Source organism: Myodes glareolus, chromosome 7 (assembly GCF_982192425.1).
Source record: "Myodes glareolus chromosome 7, mMyoGla1.1, whole genome shotgun sequence".
NCBI lineage: Eukaryota > Metazoa > Chordata > Mammalia > Rodentia > Cricetidae > Myodes > Myodes glareolus.
The window spans coordinates 91,687,067-91,705,699 of record NC_142032.1 but is presented as its reverse complement, the minus strand read 5'-3'; the positions used below and the strand labels follow the sequence as shown (position 1 = coordinate 91,705,699).

The following is an 18,633-nucleotide window of genomic DNA, read 5'->3' as shown; positions in this document are numbered from 1 at the left end:
TTCTCTTACCTGCCCTTCCCATGGCGCACACTGGCCCTGCCTCTCTAGCCAGCCTGCAGTTGGCTTACAAAGGATGTAGTAGGTTTTAAATTTTTAATTGTTTTTTTTCCACAAGCTTTCTTTAAATGTTCTGAATCTTGATACCTTTGTGCCTTTAAAGGATCGTCTATCCCTAAATTCAAAGCAAACAAGCAAGCATGAGACAAGACATTGTCAGAGATGTTCAGGGTAACGGTGCTTGCCTGGCAAACCTGATTACCTAAGTCAGTCTCTTTTTCTGTCCCTCCCTCTGTCCTTCCCCACCTTCTTCACCTCTCCTCCCCTCCCTCCCTCTCCCTCTCCCTCTTTCTTCTTCTTCTCCTCTGCCCCCTAATGTAATTTAAGAATTTTAGGAGAAAAAGATGTTCACAAGGGTTATAGAAGACTGGGAAGGGAAGTCAAAATGTTTGGCAAATCAAGGCTAGTTTGAATCTATTGACCTAGAAGAACCAGTAGCGCTCCCAGAGCTCTGCTTAATCTACACAGGGTTGGTAAGACTGCTTCTCCCCTCTTGCTAGCCAGGCTGACATTTCCTTCTGCGGTTTGCACTAATCATTAATAACTGTGCCGTTGTCACAGCTCCACACTTTCCCATTGACACGTCAATCATTTTGTAAAGATCTCAAATGTTCAACCTTTATAAAGCTAACCTTTAGTACTCTATTAAAATGTAAGAACCGCTTGATTCCCAGCAAATGCTCTGGCTACTGGATCATGAAAGCGTTCGTTTGTGCCAAGGGCATGAGGCAGTACACTTGTTCCCTTTTAACAAATAATAAGAAGTTTGACTTTTCATTTACACATCCTGCCAATTGCTAACAAGTTTCCATCTCGTTCAAACACCAGATTGATCCTAAGAAATTGAAAATATTGATTTAACCCTCCGACTGGTTCCTACTGCAGGCACCTGCTAGCTCAGCCTCAGCACATCGCAATTGCTTGGCCGTAATTCCTCAGGGGACCACTAATAACTACCACATCTGTCTTTTCATCTTCCGAAATTATGCTAGCAGTTGTCCAAGTCAATTGTGATTCATTTGATAGTGCTCTCCTCCAAGACATACTGCAACCAAATAGACTTGCTCACCAGTAATATATCTGATGACATAGTTAGCTCTCGTTAATTGACAGAATGATTCAGGCTTTTATGGATGGCATTAATTGGTCCCTCGTGTCCATGCAATAATTGACCAGACAGAGGCAGCAGCATTAGCTCTCATCCAGTCAGGCGAGTTTGGAGATGAGGTTACTGTAGTAAGGATGACAAAATGTCTGTGTTTTCAATCAAGACTTTATCAATGAGTTGGGGAAAAAAATAAAAAATAATTTGAGGAGGGATTCAGATCATCTTGATTCTGCATGTTGTGTTTCAGCAGAGATGCACCGTGGTGCTGCTTCCCCTTCTCCTTAGTCCTCAGGTATGCAGTGCTGGATGCCCCACCCCAAATCAAGGAGAACCTTAGGCAACTGTTTGTGAACCTTAGGAACCCAACACCCAGGTCATGCAAAATCTGGACATGTGGAATTCACCTTCGAGCCTCTTAACTGTGGAAGAAGTCCAGAATGTTCCATTAGCATTCTGAAACTAGTTGTCTCATGTTACCATGTTCCCCTCACCCTTGCCAAGATGTGTAAAATTGTTTTACAATGGGATGGCTAGAGAGATGGCTCAGCAGTCAAGAGCACTTGGTTCTCTGGAACCCATATCGGGAGGCTCTCAGCCACCAGTAACTCCAACTCCAAGGGAGCTGACTCTCTAGCACCCTCTTCTGGCATTGGCAATCACGTGCACACACCTGCACATACACACATGCAAATATAAAATAAAATAAGTCTTATATTAAAAACAAACAAAAGCAAAGCTGTATATAATTAAGTCCTGCTATTTAGCCCCCACCTGTTTAGTCATGCATACTAGATAACCCCAAGTGATAATGTGAATTGATACTAGTTTTTTACTTGGTGTGCTCTTTGTCACAATAACCATTCTTCATTGGTCAGTTTCCAAAAGCCCCTGAGGTGCCCCCACTGCATTTTTCAAACCAAATTTACAGGTTGGTTACTTGTTTCACAGAATGGACCTAGAGCTTGCCTTGGGCCAGGGCTCTGTTTGTGGACTTGACACATGTATTTATGTAAGAGCTTAAATAAAGGTGTTTTTTTTTTTAAATTGAATTGCAATCATTACCTTTTGAGAAATGAGAATTTGAAGTTTGAGTCCAAGAAGAACCTCTTGGATCCAGTTGGGCATTGTGCAAGCCTTTGAGTAAATGACTGACCACGCGCTCAGGGACGTTTTACAGTGTAGTGTGAAACCTGTGTGAGGTATGGGAGGCTTCTCTGTGGAGAGGAGATGACAAGGTCAGACACAAGGCAGAGTTCATTTTTTTCCATGGTGATTGATTAGCTCAGAGTGTTCACACTCTAGTCCTGTGGGCTGGGGCGGTCACTGTGGGTATCCCACACTTCTCAGCGCAGGCCGTGGGATCTGAGAGAGCACGCTGCCTTCGGAGGATCGGCTGTGCTGTGGGTGAGCTCCTCCACGGGTCTTAGGCTCTGCTTCCTCACCAGCCAGATGGAATGTCATGGCCTAGGCCTGAAATTGTCAGAGTAGCAAGGAGCTGACTGGACATGTGTTGACAGTCTCTGAAGGTACACACAGCAGACTTTCCACAAATGATTCTTGGTATTGATTAAACATAAGGCTTTCTGTTCTGCTGAGCTTAAATTTTTCAGTGACGTTTTATTTGTTCTGGATGTGCACACTCAGGTGAGTGCCCCAGTGGGCATGTGGGGGTTCGAGGACAGTTTGTGGGAGGAAGTCTGTTCTCTCCTTTCTGTCCTGTGGGTCCTGAGGCCTGAAGTGAGCTTGTCAGGCTTGGCTACAAACACCTTTACCCATCTCATTAGCCAAAGAGGGTTTTGGCCTCATTCTTGATCCTCCTGCCTTCCTTCCTGAGTGCTGGGACCACAGGTGTGTACTGCCCCGTCTGCTGTAAGTGGTGCTGGGGGGTCAAACCCAGGCCTGAGGTTATGCTAGGTAAGCTGCTACTAACCCAGTTATATCCTCAGCCCCTTTGAAATCTTGCCTCTAGTTGCTTGTGGCTTCCATTGTTCCAGAAAGCATGCTTTTCTTATCTAGGACCCAACAGCAGTAGAGAAGGCCACACTATGCTTTTCTGGTTGGTTTGCTTGTTTGACACAAGGGTCTCATTATGTAGCCTTGCCTGGTCTGAAACTCATATAGACCAACCAGACTGGCCTGGAATTCGCAGAGATTCATCTGCCTTTGCCTCCTGAGTGCTAGGTCTACACCACCATGGCCCACCAGACCTCGCTTTTCTAACTAGAAAAAAAAAAAAGTCCATGCAACCCTCTTTGTGATGGGATTGAGGGGTCAGTGTTGTGGGGTGGATCCTGAAAGAGCACTAGAGTTCTACAGAAGGAATGTCCATGTAGACATTATTCCTCAGGGTATTTTCATACTAGTAGGAGCTGACATCTGTTTTCAGTGAGACTGTAAATGGTGAAATGAGCTGACAGTGGTGGCACACACCCTTCTTACCAATACTCAGGAAGCAGAGGCGGGCACATCTCCAAGGTTCAGGACAGCCAGGGCTACACAGAGAAACCCTGTCTAGGTCCCCCCCCTCCCCGTACTGAAATGAACAGGTGTGTGCTATCCCAGTGCCGTCCCTCTACAGCGTGTGTCAAAGCAGCACCGTTTACCTCACCATAAAGCTATCAATCCAAAAGCAAAGCAAAGTTTGTTAAACAAACAAACCCCCCAAAATCCTGCCATCTGTTCCTCTTCCTGTGTTGTTGGCTAATGGGGTTGTCTATTGTAGCCTGAAGGAGTTTAGCTGGAATGCTTGCTTGCTCTTCACCCCAAACTGGACCTTAGGGTACAGGATGGGAGAATAGAGAACAGGCTCGAGAACAGAGAGGACTTTGGAGTCCGGCAGACCCTTGGGTTAGGGCACTTGGCATCAAGAGTAGCCAGAAGGAAATGACTGCCTTCTGTTAGGTCAAGTGACAAAGCAATCAATACTTCCCTCTTCGCCCGCCTGTGGTCCCTGGAATGTGTTCCTTCCCTTGGGGCAGGCTGGCTTTCATGGCTTGGTCTTGCACGTAAACCAACTGCTCGTCAAGCTGACCCAGCTGCCCCCCCCCCCCCCCCCCCCCCCCGTGCCGAAGTCCCAAGTGTGCTCATCACGTTGGCTTTTACCTCGTGCTCGGGCTTGTCCTCGGGTCTTCACTGCTACCCCAGCTCGAGACTGCTCATGTTGATGCTGGTAGTCCATCCCAGGCAGCTTCGCTGCCTTTGCAGTGGTTGTAACAAACCATTCCCACATCTTGGACATGGCAGGGGAAAGCGACATTTGTCGTAACAACATCTACAGAGATGCTCAGTGGTTAAGAGCAAGTGCTGCCCTTGAAGAAGCCTGGAGTTCAGTTCCCCAAACCCAGGTTAGGTGAATCACAGTTGCCTGTGACTCCAGCTCCAGGGAATCTGACTCTCCTGCTAGACTCTGTAAATGTACACAGTGCACACCACACATGCATGCACACACACACACACACACACACACACACACACACAAATATTAAGAATAGATTTTTTAGAAAGATCTACTTTTTTTTTTGCAAAGGTAATCTTTGAAGTCATAGCTTTATGAAATGCAGTTTCCTTTATTCCAACTAATCAGCATCTTCTTCCTTTTTTTTTTAATGTTCAGCAATTAAGCACAAGTTAATTACTGCTGAACATCCCGTAGTGACTCTTTCCCTCTAGCCAAGCAGCCACATCTACCCTAGTGCAGAGGCAAACAGCTTAATTAACCGACCTCCATCCACTGTCAATCATCCAGAAATTGACTGTTTATGATGCTCAGGAGTGTACACCACTATCAGAGTTTTAAATCTGCTTAGCGTCGCCAGGAACCAACACGATTATTTCCCACCCATTCCTCTCTTGTGCTTCTTACCTGCTGATCTTCCATGCTTGCAATCCCAGCATTTGGGAAGTGAAGGAAGGGGGACCAGAAGTTTAAAGTTGTAGGGAGTTGGCTAAGAGGGTGAAGAACTTGTCATACAAGAATAAGGACTTGATTTTTGTATCCCCAGCACCTACATACAGGTGGGGGATTGATCGGCCTGTAATCCCAGAGTTTGAGAGGTGGAAATTAACCATTTAATTAGTCTAGCAAGGTGTCTAGCTACACTAGTGGAATCGGTGTGTTCTGAGCTCCCCAGTGCCAACCTCTGATTTTCACACCTTTGCCCACGCACACATCAACACCCAGTATCTACTCAGACATATATTTAAGCACACACCCTCACAAACACACCATATACATGTAAAAGAAAAAGAGTCTAAGTTCATTCTCAGATAATGAATGAGTTTGAGGCTACCCTGGCTATACAAGACCATCTCAGAATAATTAAAAAAGCAGCTGTTCTCATCATACTTTACTATTGTGTTTAAAGTTTTTACCACTGCAAGTACTCAAAGGCCCCCTGCACTGGGGCGGGCGTGGAGTGGGCAGTGCTAGACATGGCGTTTCAGTGGCTGTGTCATTGATGTTGAATTGGTGTAGAAGCTGTCGCTATCTTGGATTAATCTGGTGGGACTGTCACACTGTTGGTGACCTAAGAAAGCACAGTGTCTCAAATGACGCTGGGTGGTGGCATCCTCCTAAATGTTTCAGGGAAGTTGGTGCCTTGCTAATGAGTTCAAGGCCATCTTCAGCTATGTAGCAATTTTGAGGCCAGGCTAGTGAGGACACAGGCCGTCATCTTCTAGTCTGGAAGCTGAAGTCCAAGGCCTGGATGCCTTTTCTACAGCTGGTCTCTATGCCATATTTCTGTGTCCATTCATGGTCCTTCCTCTGAGGACAGGCCTCCATGTTTTCTTTGCTTTTTCTGAGGAAGGACGTCGTTCCTATCTGATCAGAGCCCCGCTCACCCCTTTATTCTCACTGAACTTCTACCCCTACACCCCAAAGAAAAGAAAATGAAGAAAAAAGGAATACATCAGGCTACCCTGGCTGTAAAGGGCTCAGTGTGTTTCTCTTGGTATCTGTGGCATCGTCTGATGGACCTCAGGTGTCTCTGGAGTCAGGCGTTCTGTCTTCAGGCGGTTCCTCTGAGTCCAGGCAGGCCAATAGCAGATTCTCTTCATTGTTCACACTTTGGTTTTTGAATGATAGTGGTTTGTAATTAGGAGGCTGGGAGAGATGAGGAGCCACACACACATGCAATTAAAGCGTTTCTCAGCAGAAAGAATGTGTGTGGCTCAAATTGGGGAAATAGCCTGATAAATTTCTTCTGACAGGAAACATGTCACCACAGAAGCAGCTCATAAAAAAAAAGAAAAAAATCCCTCTGAGCATTGCTGTTCACAGACATGGGGGAATTCCTAAGTAAGCCTCTTTTGAGAACAGTATTTTCGTTCCAAGTTAGTTTAAGAAGAACCCACACTCTTAAAAGAACCTTATTAGAAAAGCATTGCCTATGTTCTTGTGTTTCTGGTTCATTAGTTCTGGGAGGTTATTGATCCTCTGTGCTAGGTAGTGTCTTGGAGACTTGGGGATTCAGAAGCTACAGGAAAACACACTTGCCACGTTGTGTCTTAGATGGGTAGACAAGTGTCTTTGACACTAGACCAAGGGAGGCTTTCAAAGTAGAAGGTCTCTAACACCACATAGTGGAGGCTTTATTTCAGTCGGTTCTTGGCAGGTGAATGGAGGTTTGCAGGTGGCAAGGAGTGCTGACCTCCTCTGTAGTGTGTTTGTAGTGTGGTGGTCTGTGGTTGAGACCCCGGTTATGAGTTAGAGGCGAGGAAGGCTACAAAGCAAGACTTAATTGAAAGAGGGAGAGAGAATGGTCAGTCCTGGAAGGAAAACAGGCGGAAATGAGAAGCAACCATGTGGGCTACTGGGCTGATTGTGGTGTTTCCTGGCTCACCCATGAGACATCATTTGTGGACTTAGGAAACCTGCTTTTCCTTTGAAACCTCTAGTGCCTAGGACTCAGTGGCTCTAGGTAGTAGCCTGCTGGCATCTTATAAATGTGTGTATGCACACACACACACACCCCTAATCACTGCATGTTGGTATCACCAATACCAAGCATTTGTGTCACGTAGTATGCGATTTTTACTAGAAACTCTCTCTATATAGACCACGATTATCACGGCATACTTGCATTGAATTCCTTTTCCCGCCACATCTTGTACTGGTAGCGCGCTCAGCAGTACTGGACTGGTGAGTGACCATCCTCCACCTCAGAGCTTACACACATTTGAGGAAGTGTCTGTTTACTCCTCTTATTTCCTCTACCCAAAAGGCTCTGCTGTGCCACCTCCTTCTCTAACCATATGTCACCACCCAACCACTCCCTTGGGTTTCATGAGCAGGCAGCTCCTGAGCGTATGTTAGCGTTCTAAGGTGTCGTGGAGTGTGTTCCTAGGAGCCTCACAGTCTTTGCCCAGCATCACGCTGAGAAGATTTGAACTCTTTTAAAGGGTTTCACTCAGCTGCTTGTCTTCTGTCTCCACTGCTGTTGCCTTTGCCCTTTTCTAAGCCCCTTCCCTCCTCCTCCTCCTCCTCCTCCTCCTCCTCCTCCTCCTCCTCCTCCTCTTCCTCCTCCCCCCTTCTCACTCCCTTTTCTGTTCTGCTGGGTGTCATCTTTTGCTCCCTAGGGTTCAGTAGTCAGCAGTGTGACCTTGGAGTCCATGCTAGACCCTGCTCTCTGCACAGCCAGCGGCCTCCTGCAGAGCACTGCATGGATGCCTCTCATGCTCAGTTCATCTACTCAGGGCACAGCAGCTTTCTGCCTCCTTCTCCCGTGGTATTCTTTGCTTCTAAGAATTGTGGAGCTAAAAATGCCAGGTGCCACTGAAATCCATCCATCTCTTCTCCCATTCCTGACTCTGTTTTGTTGTTGTTGTTGTTGTTTCCCCATTTCCTTTTGTTTTGCCCTGTCTTATCTTGGGGTCTTCTTTTGTAGTTTAAAGTATCTTAGAACTCACTATGTAGCCCCTGCTAGCTTTACACTCAGAGCAGTTCTCCTGCCTCAGGCCCCCCCCCCCCCCCAGTGCTAGGATTAAAAGCTTATGCCACAATGCTGGCTGATGACTTTTCTTTGTATCTACACTGTTTAAGTCATGAAGGTCGCTCCAGTCCCGCAGTCTTACTTTTCCAGCATCCAGATGCCGGAACATTCCTTGGTTGAGCTCATCTATACTCGCTTTCCCACCCACAGGGTAGAGCCTGACCTCTTGGGTAGACTCGCCAAAGCTGACCTGTCGTCTGACAGAAGTGCTATGCTCAGGTACTCAGTGCCTGGCAGGCGTCCTCTAACTTGCTTCTGCATGAAGTCAAATAAACACTCAGTTGTGTTCATGTAAGGATCTCATTAAATCGGAGAGAAAGGTCAGTCAGCATTCTTGTATTGGGATTGTTATTTGTGCTAGTTTCCCGCTTTCACATGTTAATTTCGTGAAGTAAGTGTCCATCTGCAATGGTTACTGTTGGTCGTCAGCTTGGTAGGAGGAATTAAGTCTGGATACATCTGAACTTCTGGATTAGGTCATTCGCCATGATGAAATGTGAGCGGTCCTATTCCATGGGTTGAGGCCCTGTACTGACAGGCAGGAGGAAGCCAGCTCTGCCTCCTGGACAGCTGATTGACATTCGTTCCCTCCACTGGTAGACTGTACCCTTGAACTGTGGGCCCAGACAAACCCTTCAGTTGCTTTTGTCAAAACAATGAGAAGCATCATTTACACAGTGTCTTGGCTGGCTGTATGCACTTCATGAATTGAGACCGTCTGTGTCTGTTGGAAGTGGTGGTGCCCTGAATGTGACCTTGTGCATGGAGGGAGAGAAAGATCTGCAAACAGTGGCACTCAGAATTCTGATAGACATCTGATCCTCTTGCGGTACCTTTGTGATCCTCATGGAATGGAGGGGTGTGGAAACACTTCCTGTCCTTTACCTGGGCTGTCCTGAGATAGACATGTCTGAAAAGTGAAATGGAATGCCTTCTGTCTTGTGTTGCCTTTTTTTTTTTTTCCAATATTTTTTTGGTTTTTTGGTGTTTCGAGAAACTATGGAACCAGTCCTGGAACTTGCTCTGTAGACCAGGCTGGCCTCGAATTCACAGAGATCCACCTGCCTCTGCCTCCCAAGTGATGGAATTAAAGGTGTGCACCACCACTGCCCAGCCTCTCTTGTGTTATTGACTATAGCCACTAAGTACTTGTTGCTGTCTGATAAAGCTTTTTAGCTTATGTGAGGGTCTCCTGTGGTTACAGAGAGGGACTTACAAAACTAGTTTATTTGGAGATTTTAAGAGACAGGGAGGAGCAATTAAAAAGGAAAGCTCTGAAAAATACATAGTCACTGTGCCTCCCCGCCCCCTACGTTTGCTGTCCACCATGGCAAGAAAGGATGTGAGTCAGTCCTTGCCTTTCCTCCTGTCCTGCTCGCTCGCTAGCTGCTTGCATCCTCCGCCAACAGCTGCAGGTCTCCAGTCTCCTGACGGCTCTGTGCTGTAAGTCAGTCCTTCCTGAGCTAAGTGAGAGGTAGACACCCTTCTTCAGAGCTTTTCATTCTCCAGAGAACAGCTGGGGGCCTGTTGGTTCCCATGCTGGTTTTTTGTACAGTTTGGTTTAGAATGGGAGGGAACCTCCTTCATGAGTTCTTTGGGCTGCCGATGTGGCAGACAGACTTGGCCTTCATTTGTGCTCTTGAAACACAGTGTTCAGAACGAAATGGGAGGGTTATTAATTGAAGGTCCCCAGTACAACTGGGACTGCTTTCGGTTGCTGTCTAGATGTGTTTGGAGGATCAGCAGCATTATATTAGGGCTGTGAAGGAAAGGTTAGTGACGTTGCCACGAGCTAGCACTGTTAATGGGGGAGTTCAAGTCTGCACTTAGCCTGTGATTCTCTGTTCACATGAAAGAAAAGTCTCTTGTATCGTGGCCTCAAGAAATACAGTTGTCAAAGAGTTCTATTATAGATATACTGTAGTCAGGACTTGGGGGAGGGGTTCAGATAGGAAGGTAACTTCTGTGCAACCACCGGGACTTGAGTTTGGGTCTTGAGCACCCATATTAAAAAGTGGGCATAGCCACCCCTGCTTTTAATCCTAGTTCTGGGGAGGCAGAGGTGAGGGCATTGCCAGAGCTGAGTATGTGTGCCCCAAGCTCAGAGAGAGACTCTCTCTCAGAGAATAAGGTAGAACTCATTGAAGAAGGAAGATACTCATGTCAACTCCTGGCCTACACATACACACACACACACACACACACTCAAAAAAAAAATAATAAGATGAGGGCATTGAAGACACTCATGTCAACTTCTGGCCTACACACACACACACACACACACACTCTCAAAAATAATACAATTGAGGGCATTAAAGACACTTGTGTCAATTTCTGGCCTACATGCACATGCACACACACGAACTATGTGTGATATGTTCAGATTCTTTTGTCTTAGAATTCTAAATGAAGCTGTTACTGACCCTCAAACCACTCCTGTAACACGCAGAAACAAAAACCAAACTAGCGTTAATCACAGGAGCCTATTATGTTGATATATAGCTTGTCATAACACATTATAATATTACAGCAAATATATTTAACTCACTGAACGTTCTCAGGGGGCTCCTAATTCCCTTTCAGATTGTTCTCTGAGTCTACTGCGAGGTCTAGCTGCAGAGCCCTGTGAGCCTGCCAAGTCACTTACCAAAGACCGAGCTTTAGAATCCCTTTTCTGAGGGGAAATCAGAGCACTGTTTGCCTGGACTTAGAAGTCTGTGCGGGTTTGTCGGCACCTGCAAACAGGAAGTTGAGATTTGAGGCGAAACCTTTGGCAGTGTGCACCAAGCTCGCTGACGAGCAAGAGTCTCCGTTGCCTTGGAAACCACACTGCTGCCTCCTGCATTAATGGAGAGTTGTTGGACTTCCGGAGGCACTCTTGTTCAGGCCTGTAAATCTTTCCGGAGAAATGAAGGTTGACTTTTAAGACATTTCCCTGTCCTCTGTCTGGTATCTCTCCCCGACACGGGCTCCTCATGGGCCCAAAGAATTGCATGTGGCTTCAGCGCTGGCGGTAAGAATGTCTGAAGGCCGCTTCCTTCCTTCCCTTCATGCTTAAATCACGTTGTTCCAGCCCTCCTTGCTCCGTAAATGATTATTTCAAAGTTATTGTGCTGCCTATTAGAATTATGTGGGTTGAAAATGAAGGAGGAATAGAGACCTCTGCCATGCCCTGCATGGAAAACCTGATTCCGGAAGGGTGTTGTGTGTTTCTAGCCCTTTCCTAACTCTAACATCCTAAATTTCCCTAAGCTTTTGTTTCTCACCCCAGCAAGGCCCCTCAAGATAATGTCCGGGATGTTTTAAAAGTAAGCCGGACCCCTGGACTCCCTCCTCCACGTTTCCCCCCCAGCTAATTGTTTATCTGGGAGAATGCAAATGGTGGTTTTAAGTCTTCTAAGTCATCCATCATGCCTGGCAGGCTCCATTGTCTCAGTTTTGGGTTTGAGCCAAGCCAGACTCTTTCTGTTGGTCCAGGGGGGTGGGGGGAGATTTGTTCATCAGGCTCCGCCAGAGCTGTTCTTCGGGAGCTGAGCCCTGGTGTGAGCATGAGACTTGCAGGCCTGTTGGTTGTTGTCCCTAAGCTCCGGGGAAGGGAACTCATGGGTCCTCATTTTCGTGGGTCACATTAGTAGGAAGTAGCTCCCCATTTCAAGTGGAAGAGGCGGGGCTTGCTCTCTGCCTTTGTCGGAGTTCCTGTTGGCTTTTAAATGCATTTTTGTGGATGTAATAAAATACTGTTTATAGTCAGCTACAAAATAAGTAATTACTGTGCAGCCAATGAAATTCAGTGTAGGTTTGTCGCGGTCTTTTGAATTTTAATTAAGCCAGTCTTCAAGTAAATGAGAAATGCTGCCACTTTTGTTGTGACAAGTGACACTGGCAAAATATTAATCTAATGGTGTGTTTGCCTGTAGGCTCTGGGGGTGGGATTTATTGCTTCAGTTTGTGCTTTCTAAAGTGCACAGAGAAGAAGCAGCTCTTTAAAACTACATGGAATGAGAACTCCATGTATGGAATATTCCACCATTGATAGCTCGCCAGCCTCAATCGCATGTGTCTCCTTTATGGCACGGAAAAAAATTTATGTTTTTAAACCAGATGTCTCTGTGGCTCACTTTTTTTTCATACCGTGAAAACTGCAGCCGGGATAAATAACCAACTATCAACTACAAAGCCTAATATTAAGGAGCATCCAGCCTGTGTTTCTGTTACATCATTTCCTTTTTATTTTACCTTCTAAATTACCTTGTGGCTTAAAAATGACATGGTGGTGGTGGAGGCTTCTTTTTATGGCTGAATTAGTTAAGCCATTTTCTCTGGAGATTCATCTGGAAAGAACGTGCAGTAAGCGTTTTAAAATGAATATTCTTTCTGTAATTTCTAACTCTCCCTCATGGGACCAGGATTTGATATGTAAAAGAGCAGGTTAATTACAGATTCTCTTAGTTCTGAGTCCCTTATCACAAAACAAATTTTAATCAAAAGGTAAAAATTTTAACATTTTCTCATTGTTAGAGCCGACCTAAAGCTCAAAGGTTTAAGAACAAACTTAGCTTTTCCTGGTGTGCTAGGAATCTGTGACCAGTAGGATGGCTAGTACTTTTCCTGCGTGTCTGTGAGTCAGTTGGAAAAGGACACTGTTGGGTTTCCACAAACACTTGCTTGTCTGATTAGGCTGCTTCCATCACCACTACCACTGTCAAATGTGTGGGGGGTTTGGGAGCGCAAGGCGATTGATTCTAGACGGCCAAGTATGGAGGCAGAAAAACCTTCACGAAGGAAGCAGCATGCCGAGGAGCTTGTGCCGACTCTGTGTGCCAGATCAACCCCTGTATTTTTTTCAGGGATGCTAACCCTCTTGTAACTGCTAAATTGGATTTGTTGCTGAATGAAGTATCAGCTGCTGTTGGACAAGGCCATAAAAGCCAGCCGGCTGGCCCCTTTGGAGGCACAGCTTAGCCAACGATTGATACGTTTTAGCACTTTCAGAATTATTGTGATTAGGAGGAAAGCATTCTGAATGAGCAAGAGAAAGGGGGGGGGGAGGGTGTACAGCCACAGCTGGTGAGCAGCATGTGTTTGCAAAAAGGAAGTCACTATTAGGGCTTTCTCCTGGTTCCTGCCCTGAGTGACAGAGTGTGAAATCTTCAGAGGAGGGAGCCATGTCTCTGTGCCCTCCACTGGAGGAGTCTTACTCTCCAACTCGGCCAGAGGCATCTGGAATGTTGTGGACTTGAGAAATCTGTGCATTTAGAGGTGGGGCATGCACATCCTTACAGCACCCAGTGGCTCACAGTGCTGCTCTCCACATGTGGGTTAATTGAGTTAATTAACTGTAGAGATTTCAGTAGTGACATCAGTGACTTATCTTTAATTTTCCACACCTTAGGTTCTGTGATATGCTCTTAAATTATGGCTCTGTGTCCTCTGGCCTGATTGTGTTCCTGCAGGCTGAATGGGAAGACACAGCCCCTGGTTAAGGGTTTAACTGCCCAGGTGCTGTACAGTGGTTTTAGAGTAGGCATATTTTTAGGGACCTCCCGGCCCAGGACCTTTTGCCCAGATCTTGGAGCAGCCAAGAGGCAGCAGTTGGAGAGTGGATCTGGGCAAAGCAGCTTTCCCAGCCCTCCCAAATGCACGGGGATTGGTTGTCTCTCCGTCATTCCCCGAGGACACCCCATTCCTGTTCAGAGTTTGTTCAGCAATACAGCTCAGGAAAGAAGCCGGCTTGCCAGGTCCCGGGGAGAGCCTTTCCAAGCCTGTGAAAAGCACGAAGCATCTAGCAGTGGAGCCTGCCTACAGCTGGCCCTCCCGGCCCTCCGCTAGCTTTGATCTGCGAATCAGGCCGCACCATGAATGCCCTTATTGTCATGTTATGTGTACACAGTGTGTGAATTATTGAAAATAGGGAGGCCTGGGCCTCATCTGGTAGAGATTACAGTGCAGGCATGCTGGGCGAAGGTCTGTAATTGAAAATCCCCAGATGCTGTTTATTTGGCCTTTGTCACATGACCTGCAGCAGGAAGATTGTCTGAACAAAACTGTTGCCTGCGTGGAGAGTGGAGCCTGCCATCCCCCACCCCAGAGCCTCCAGGCGCAGTCAGTACACAGCTTAAACACCTGCCCTGAGGATTTTAAAAGGGCTTAAAATAGATTCGCTCATAGCATTTTAAATAGAAGGCATCTTGCTTGTTGGTTTAAACTGCTTAAGCGGTTGTTGACTTGTGGAACCTTCTATCCGCACAAGGGTTTGCAGGATAATTTCCCTTTGAGATATCTTTCCAAAGCAATATTCAAGGCTAGAGCCGTGTAAGGATGTGACGTTTAGGCGCTTGAGTGTAGTGAATGAGCTCGCAGATGTATATTCCTTTTATCTTTAGAAAACTTTGTGGATACCCAGAAATGTGGCCCCGAGTTAGTGAACTGATTCCTAACCTGTTTGGCCTGCCATAAAGATATTTCTAGAAAATAGTTTGTCAAAGGTTGACTTATCTTTTGTCGGTGGGTTGAGGCAGGATGCTAATTCTAAAAGCTTTGAAGCCCCCAGAATTTAAAAAGGGAAGGCAGGTGCCCCAGCACAAACCTGTCCGTCCACTGCTCCAGGGCTGTTACTGAAGGGATCACTTGATGCATAATTTTCAGGGTCAGCCGAGGCATCGTGGGGATACCCTGTGTCCGGTGGGTGGGCGGGTGGTGGAGGGATGGATTTTGAAGATAAAGTTCTGAGTTTTCCAAGTTCATTCACTAGAAAATAGGGCGCAGGCTGCTCACCCTACCTTCTGGCCCTTTGTCTCAGTTGTTTTTGAGGGAGAGGAAAGGTCACAGATGGCTCAGCATTTCAGAATCTTTTCACCCTGACCCCGTGTACCTCAAGGACAGGAGCCCCGGTGTTTGCCTCCCCGGCCATTGTAGAGCTCTTTCCTATTTTCTGCCACAAGAATACATCAGATTTCTGCTTCCTGTGTGCCATGGTGCCCTCTTCAAAATAAAAGTGTTTTAGGAAGAGACAGAGACCGTTCAGTGTCATCTTCTGACCCAGTGCTGCAAGCCAGGACTGTCTTCATGAAGCTCAGAATTTGCCAGAGCCCACTGAACATATCACCAGGCAATTCCAGTTTGTGTATCCAGAGAGCGGGAGCCAGGGTCAAGATGTTCTAGGCCCCGGTGTCTCCGCAACTTAGGCATTGTTCAGCAGACGTGGACCCCAGGAGTGGGAAGAGTGAGGTCTAGTCATTTTACAGGAAAGGGGCAGCTCCCAAAGGTGTAAGGATGTACAGGGAAGTGTGTGCACAGAGTGGCAGGGGAGAGCGCCAAAAGTGGTGTGCACACATGCCATTTAGGGTTTGGTTTTCTTTTGTAAGGTGGGGAGGGTATTAGATATATCCTCCTGGGTAATTAGAAATATAAAATATATAAAAACAGCCAGTTCTCCCGAGTCTCAAGTTCCTCCTAGAGAGGTGATGTATTTTAATGTGAGTGATTGGTCACTGTCTTAAGCTGAAAGGACATTTTCCGTCCAGGTCACATGACCAGAGCCAGTCAGCCTCAGGCAGCAGCACAGCCCTTGTGTCCTGGACTGTTTCCAGCACAGCTCCTCCCTCCCACCTTGGTCTGTAGGCCATCCTGCCTCAATCCAATACTCTTTGAGGGTGGAATGTTCCAGAGTGCACATCTTGTTCATAGAGTGCAAGGTCGGCAAAGGTGGGGGAGTGTCCTGTGAAGGCCTTGGCTACATGGGCAGCAGTTGAGACCTGCTCTGTATTGTAGGTGGTGCTCAGAGACCATTGACAACGGAGCCTGTGTGATTCAGTCCATTTCTTGGTTGAATTCTGTCTCTTGGTATGATTTTGTTCCTCTTGAGCATTTTGCAACGGTCAGGCGAGAGGGTGGGATTTTTCAGAACATTTGGAAATTAAGCAGTAATGAGCTTATGAAGCCACACTGATCCACACCTCGGAAAGAAGTTTTGAACACAACTTGCAGTGTCTGTAAGATGGGAATGGGCATGAAGGTTCAGTATGTGCACAGAGAAGGGCTTTGCATGGTACTGGTGTGTGGCAGGCACTCAGCAAGCTTGGGTGGCCCTCTGTTACCTCAGTGCATTGTCCGGCTGAGCAATGGAATTGCATTTAGCCTAACCTCCAAGTCCAGATTCTTCAGACTGAGTGCTTTTTAAAACTACTGCTTGACTATCATGAGTAAGAAGTGGGCATTTTTAGTTGCCATGCCTTCTGAGCATCCGGTGATCTCATGTGAGGCTCCTTCTGTTATGAGGCTGGTGTGTCTCACTTCTGTGCAGCTCTGGTTCAGTCGCTGCGGAAGCTGTTTGCTGATTCCGCTGCAGAGTTAATGCATCACACCAAGAACCAAGTTGTGGAGCTGTCACAGTCAGCCACTCACTGCCTTGGCAGTTGTTTTTCAAGACAGGGTTTTTCTATGTCTCTGGCTGTCCCGAAATTCAGAGATTCACCTGCCTTTGCCTCTGAGAACTGGGAGTAAAAGGCGTGTAACACCTAGCTCTTCTGTCTTTTTTTTTCCTTTTTTTAATAAATATTTATTTCTTTATTATGTATATAATATTCTGTCTACATGCAGGCCTAAAGGGGGCACCAGGCCTCATTACAGATGGTTGTGAGCCACCAGGTTGCTGGGAATTGAACTCAGGACCTTTGGAAGAGCAGGCAATGCTCTTAACCGCTGAACCATCTCTCCAGCCCCCAGCTCTTCTGACTCTTAGCCTTCTCTAAGAACTAGGTGTCTACTATTTTAGCCAATGAAAATGGAATTATTTTATCTTTATGGCGTTTATTTTGTGTGGGTGAACAGGTACTCGTGTCCCCCACCTTTCAGGTCTGGAGTCCAGAGGCCACCTTGTGAGTTTTGGGGGTTGAACCCAGGCCATCAGACTTGGTGGCAAAGCATGTCATCTCACAGACCAGGAGAATCCGTGTTAAATGAAAAGCTCATTTCCATTTCAGTAACATGGGAGCTGGCTTATACCAGATGCCCGGTAGGGTGGTATCCTGGACAGAGCACCTTTGTAACCCTCCTGAGGGCTTTCTATATCACTAGTTATAGACTGGAAACTCATCCTCGTGCACTGGCATTGCTTGACAATGGTAGGCCCGCAGTAGGGTGCCAGAAGCTTCCCACTGTGGTTGTCAACGCCTGCAGCAGATCCTCAGAGACCATGCTCTTTGCTCAGCATTACAGGGAAAAACAGTGGTTCAGGTTAAGTGTCTCCAGATAGATTGAGGTGGTCATGTTCAGTGGCAGGAGGATCTCTGTGAGTTTGAAGCTGGTCTGGTCTATAGAGCAATTTCCTGGCCAACCAGGGCTACATGATGAGACTTTGTCTTAGAGAGAAAGAGAGATGGGGGTAGGAGGGAGAGGAGAAGAAAAGAAGCAAGCATTCTGGGGTAGAGGGTGACCCTGCATGTATGAAACCTGCAGTGTAGTTCCAGAGCTGGAAGCCGACACACCCAGAATCGTGAATCATGTCTTAGTAAAGGGTGTCCGTGAAGACCTGCGGTTCTTAGCACTTCTCATGTGTGGATTTCACACTCCTTTAAGGCCAAGTAATTAATAAACAGACAGAGTGTTCTTAGCAAAAGTTTTTCATTAACGAGGCTTTCCTGGGTTAATGTTGAGATTAGCTCTCTTTTTGGACTAGGTCCGAATTTCTGTGGCAGGTGGGCGGGGCATGAAGAAGGAAGGAGCATGTGGTGACCACACTGGTGGCAGTGTTAGATATCAGAGCTCAGGTCTGGAAGAGTGTGTGCCTCTGCAATTGTGAACAGAAAGTACTTTTGAGATTGGGTGATGATGGTAGTGCTGCCCAGCTCCCATGATCCTTTAGTTTTTTTCCTTTTGTTTTTCCTCACACAAAACAGGAGCTTATTCATTTAACTAATAACAAATCTGTATTGGCATGTGCAATTGGGGTCAGAGGGAAGTTAGTAGACTGTCCTTGGAAGAGGCCCTATTGGAAAAAGTGTGAAGGACTAAATGGCTGGCCCACCCGAGGAAATGCGGCATTTTGGGGTACTGGAGTTGCAAGCCAAAGAGGGGGGAAAGATTGTTGTAGGGAGGATGGCTCCACAGCGCCCAGACAGAGGTAAGGACAGCAGAGCTGTGGTGTTGGAAGGCTCCGCCTCATTCTTGAGCAGTAGGAGATCCCTGTGCAGAAGTGTCCTGAGTATTTTGTGTTTTCCTCATGATAGACAGAGGAAGGGCACACTTGCTATTTTCCACGTGGCTCTGATAAAATACCTGCCTAAAGCAACTTACTGATGAAGGATTGTGGCTCATGGTTTGAGGGACACAGTCCTTCACGAAGGGGTGGCCTAGTGATAAGAATGCCTCAGGACTTGTTGCTCTTTAATCAGAGACGGCAAGAAGTGTGTTTGGCCTATAATCTCATACCCCTCCTTCCCCATCAACCCACTTCATTTAATGAGACCCTGCAACCTC

General features: G+C 46.6%; 1 protein-coding gene across 10 annotated transcripts in view; it reads left to right on the top strand.

The window, feature by feature from the left end:
- The window catches only part of Tead1 (TEA domain transcription factor 1), a 229,963-nt gene that overhangs the window by 133,413 nt on the left and 77,917 nt on the right, over positions 1-18,633 (top strand). The window contains exon 1 of one of the 10 annotated variants that reach the window (XM_087908559.1): positions 2,551-2,569. The exons of 8 other annotated variants lie outside the window; for them this stretch is intronic. The gene's annotated coding sequence lies outside the window, so the exon portion shown is untranslated. One more of the 10 variants, XM_087908557.1, reaches the window with a different exon arrangement.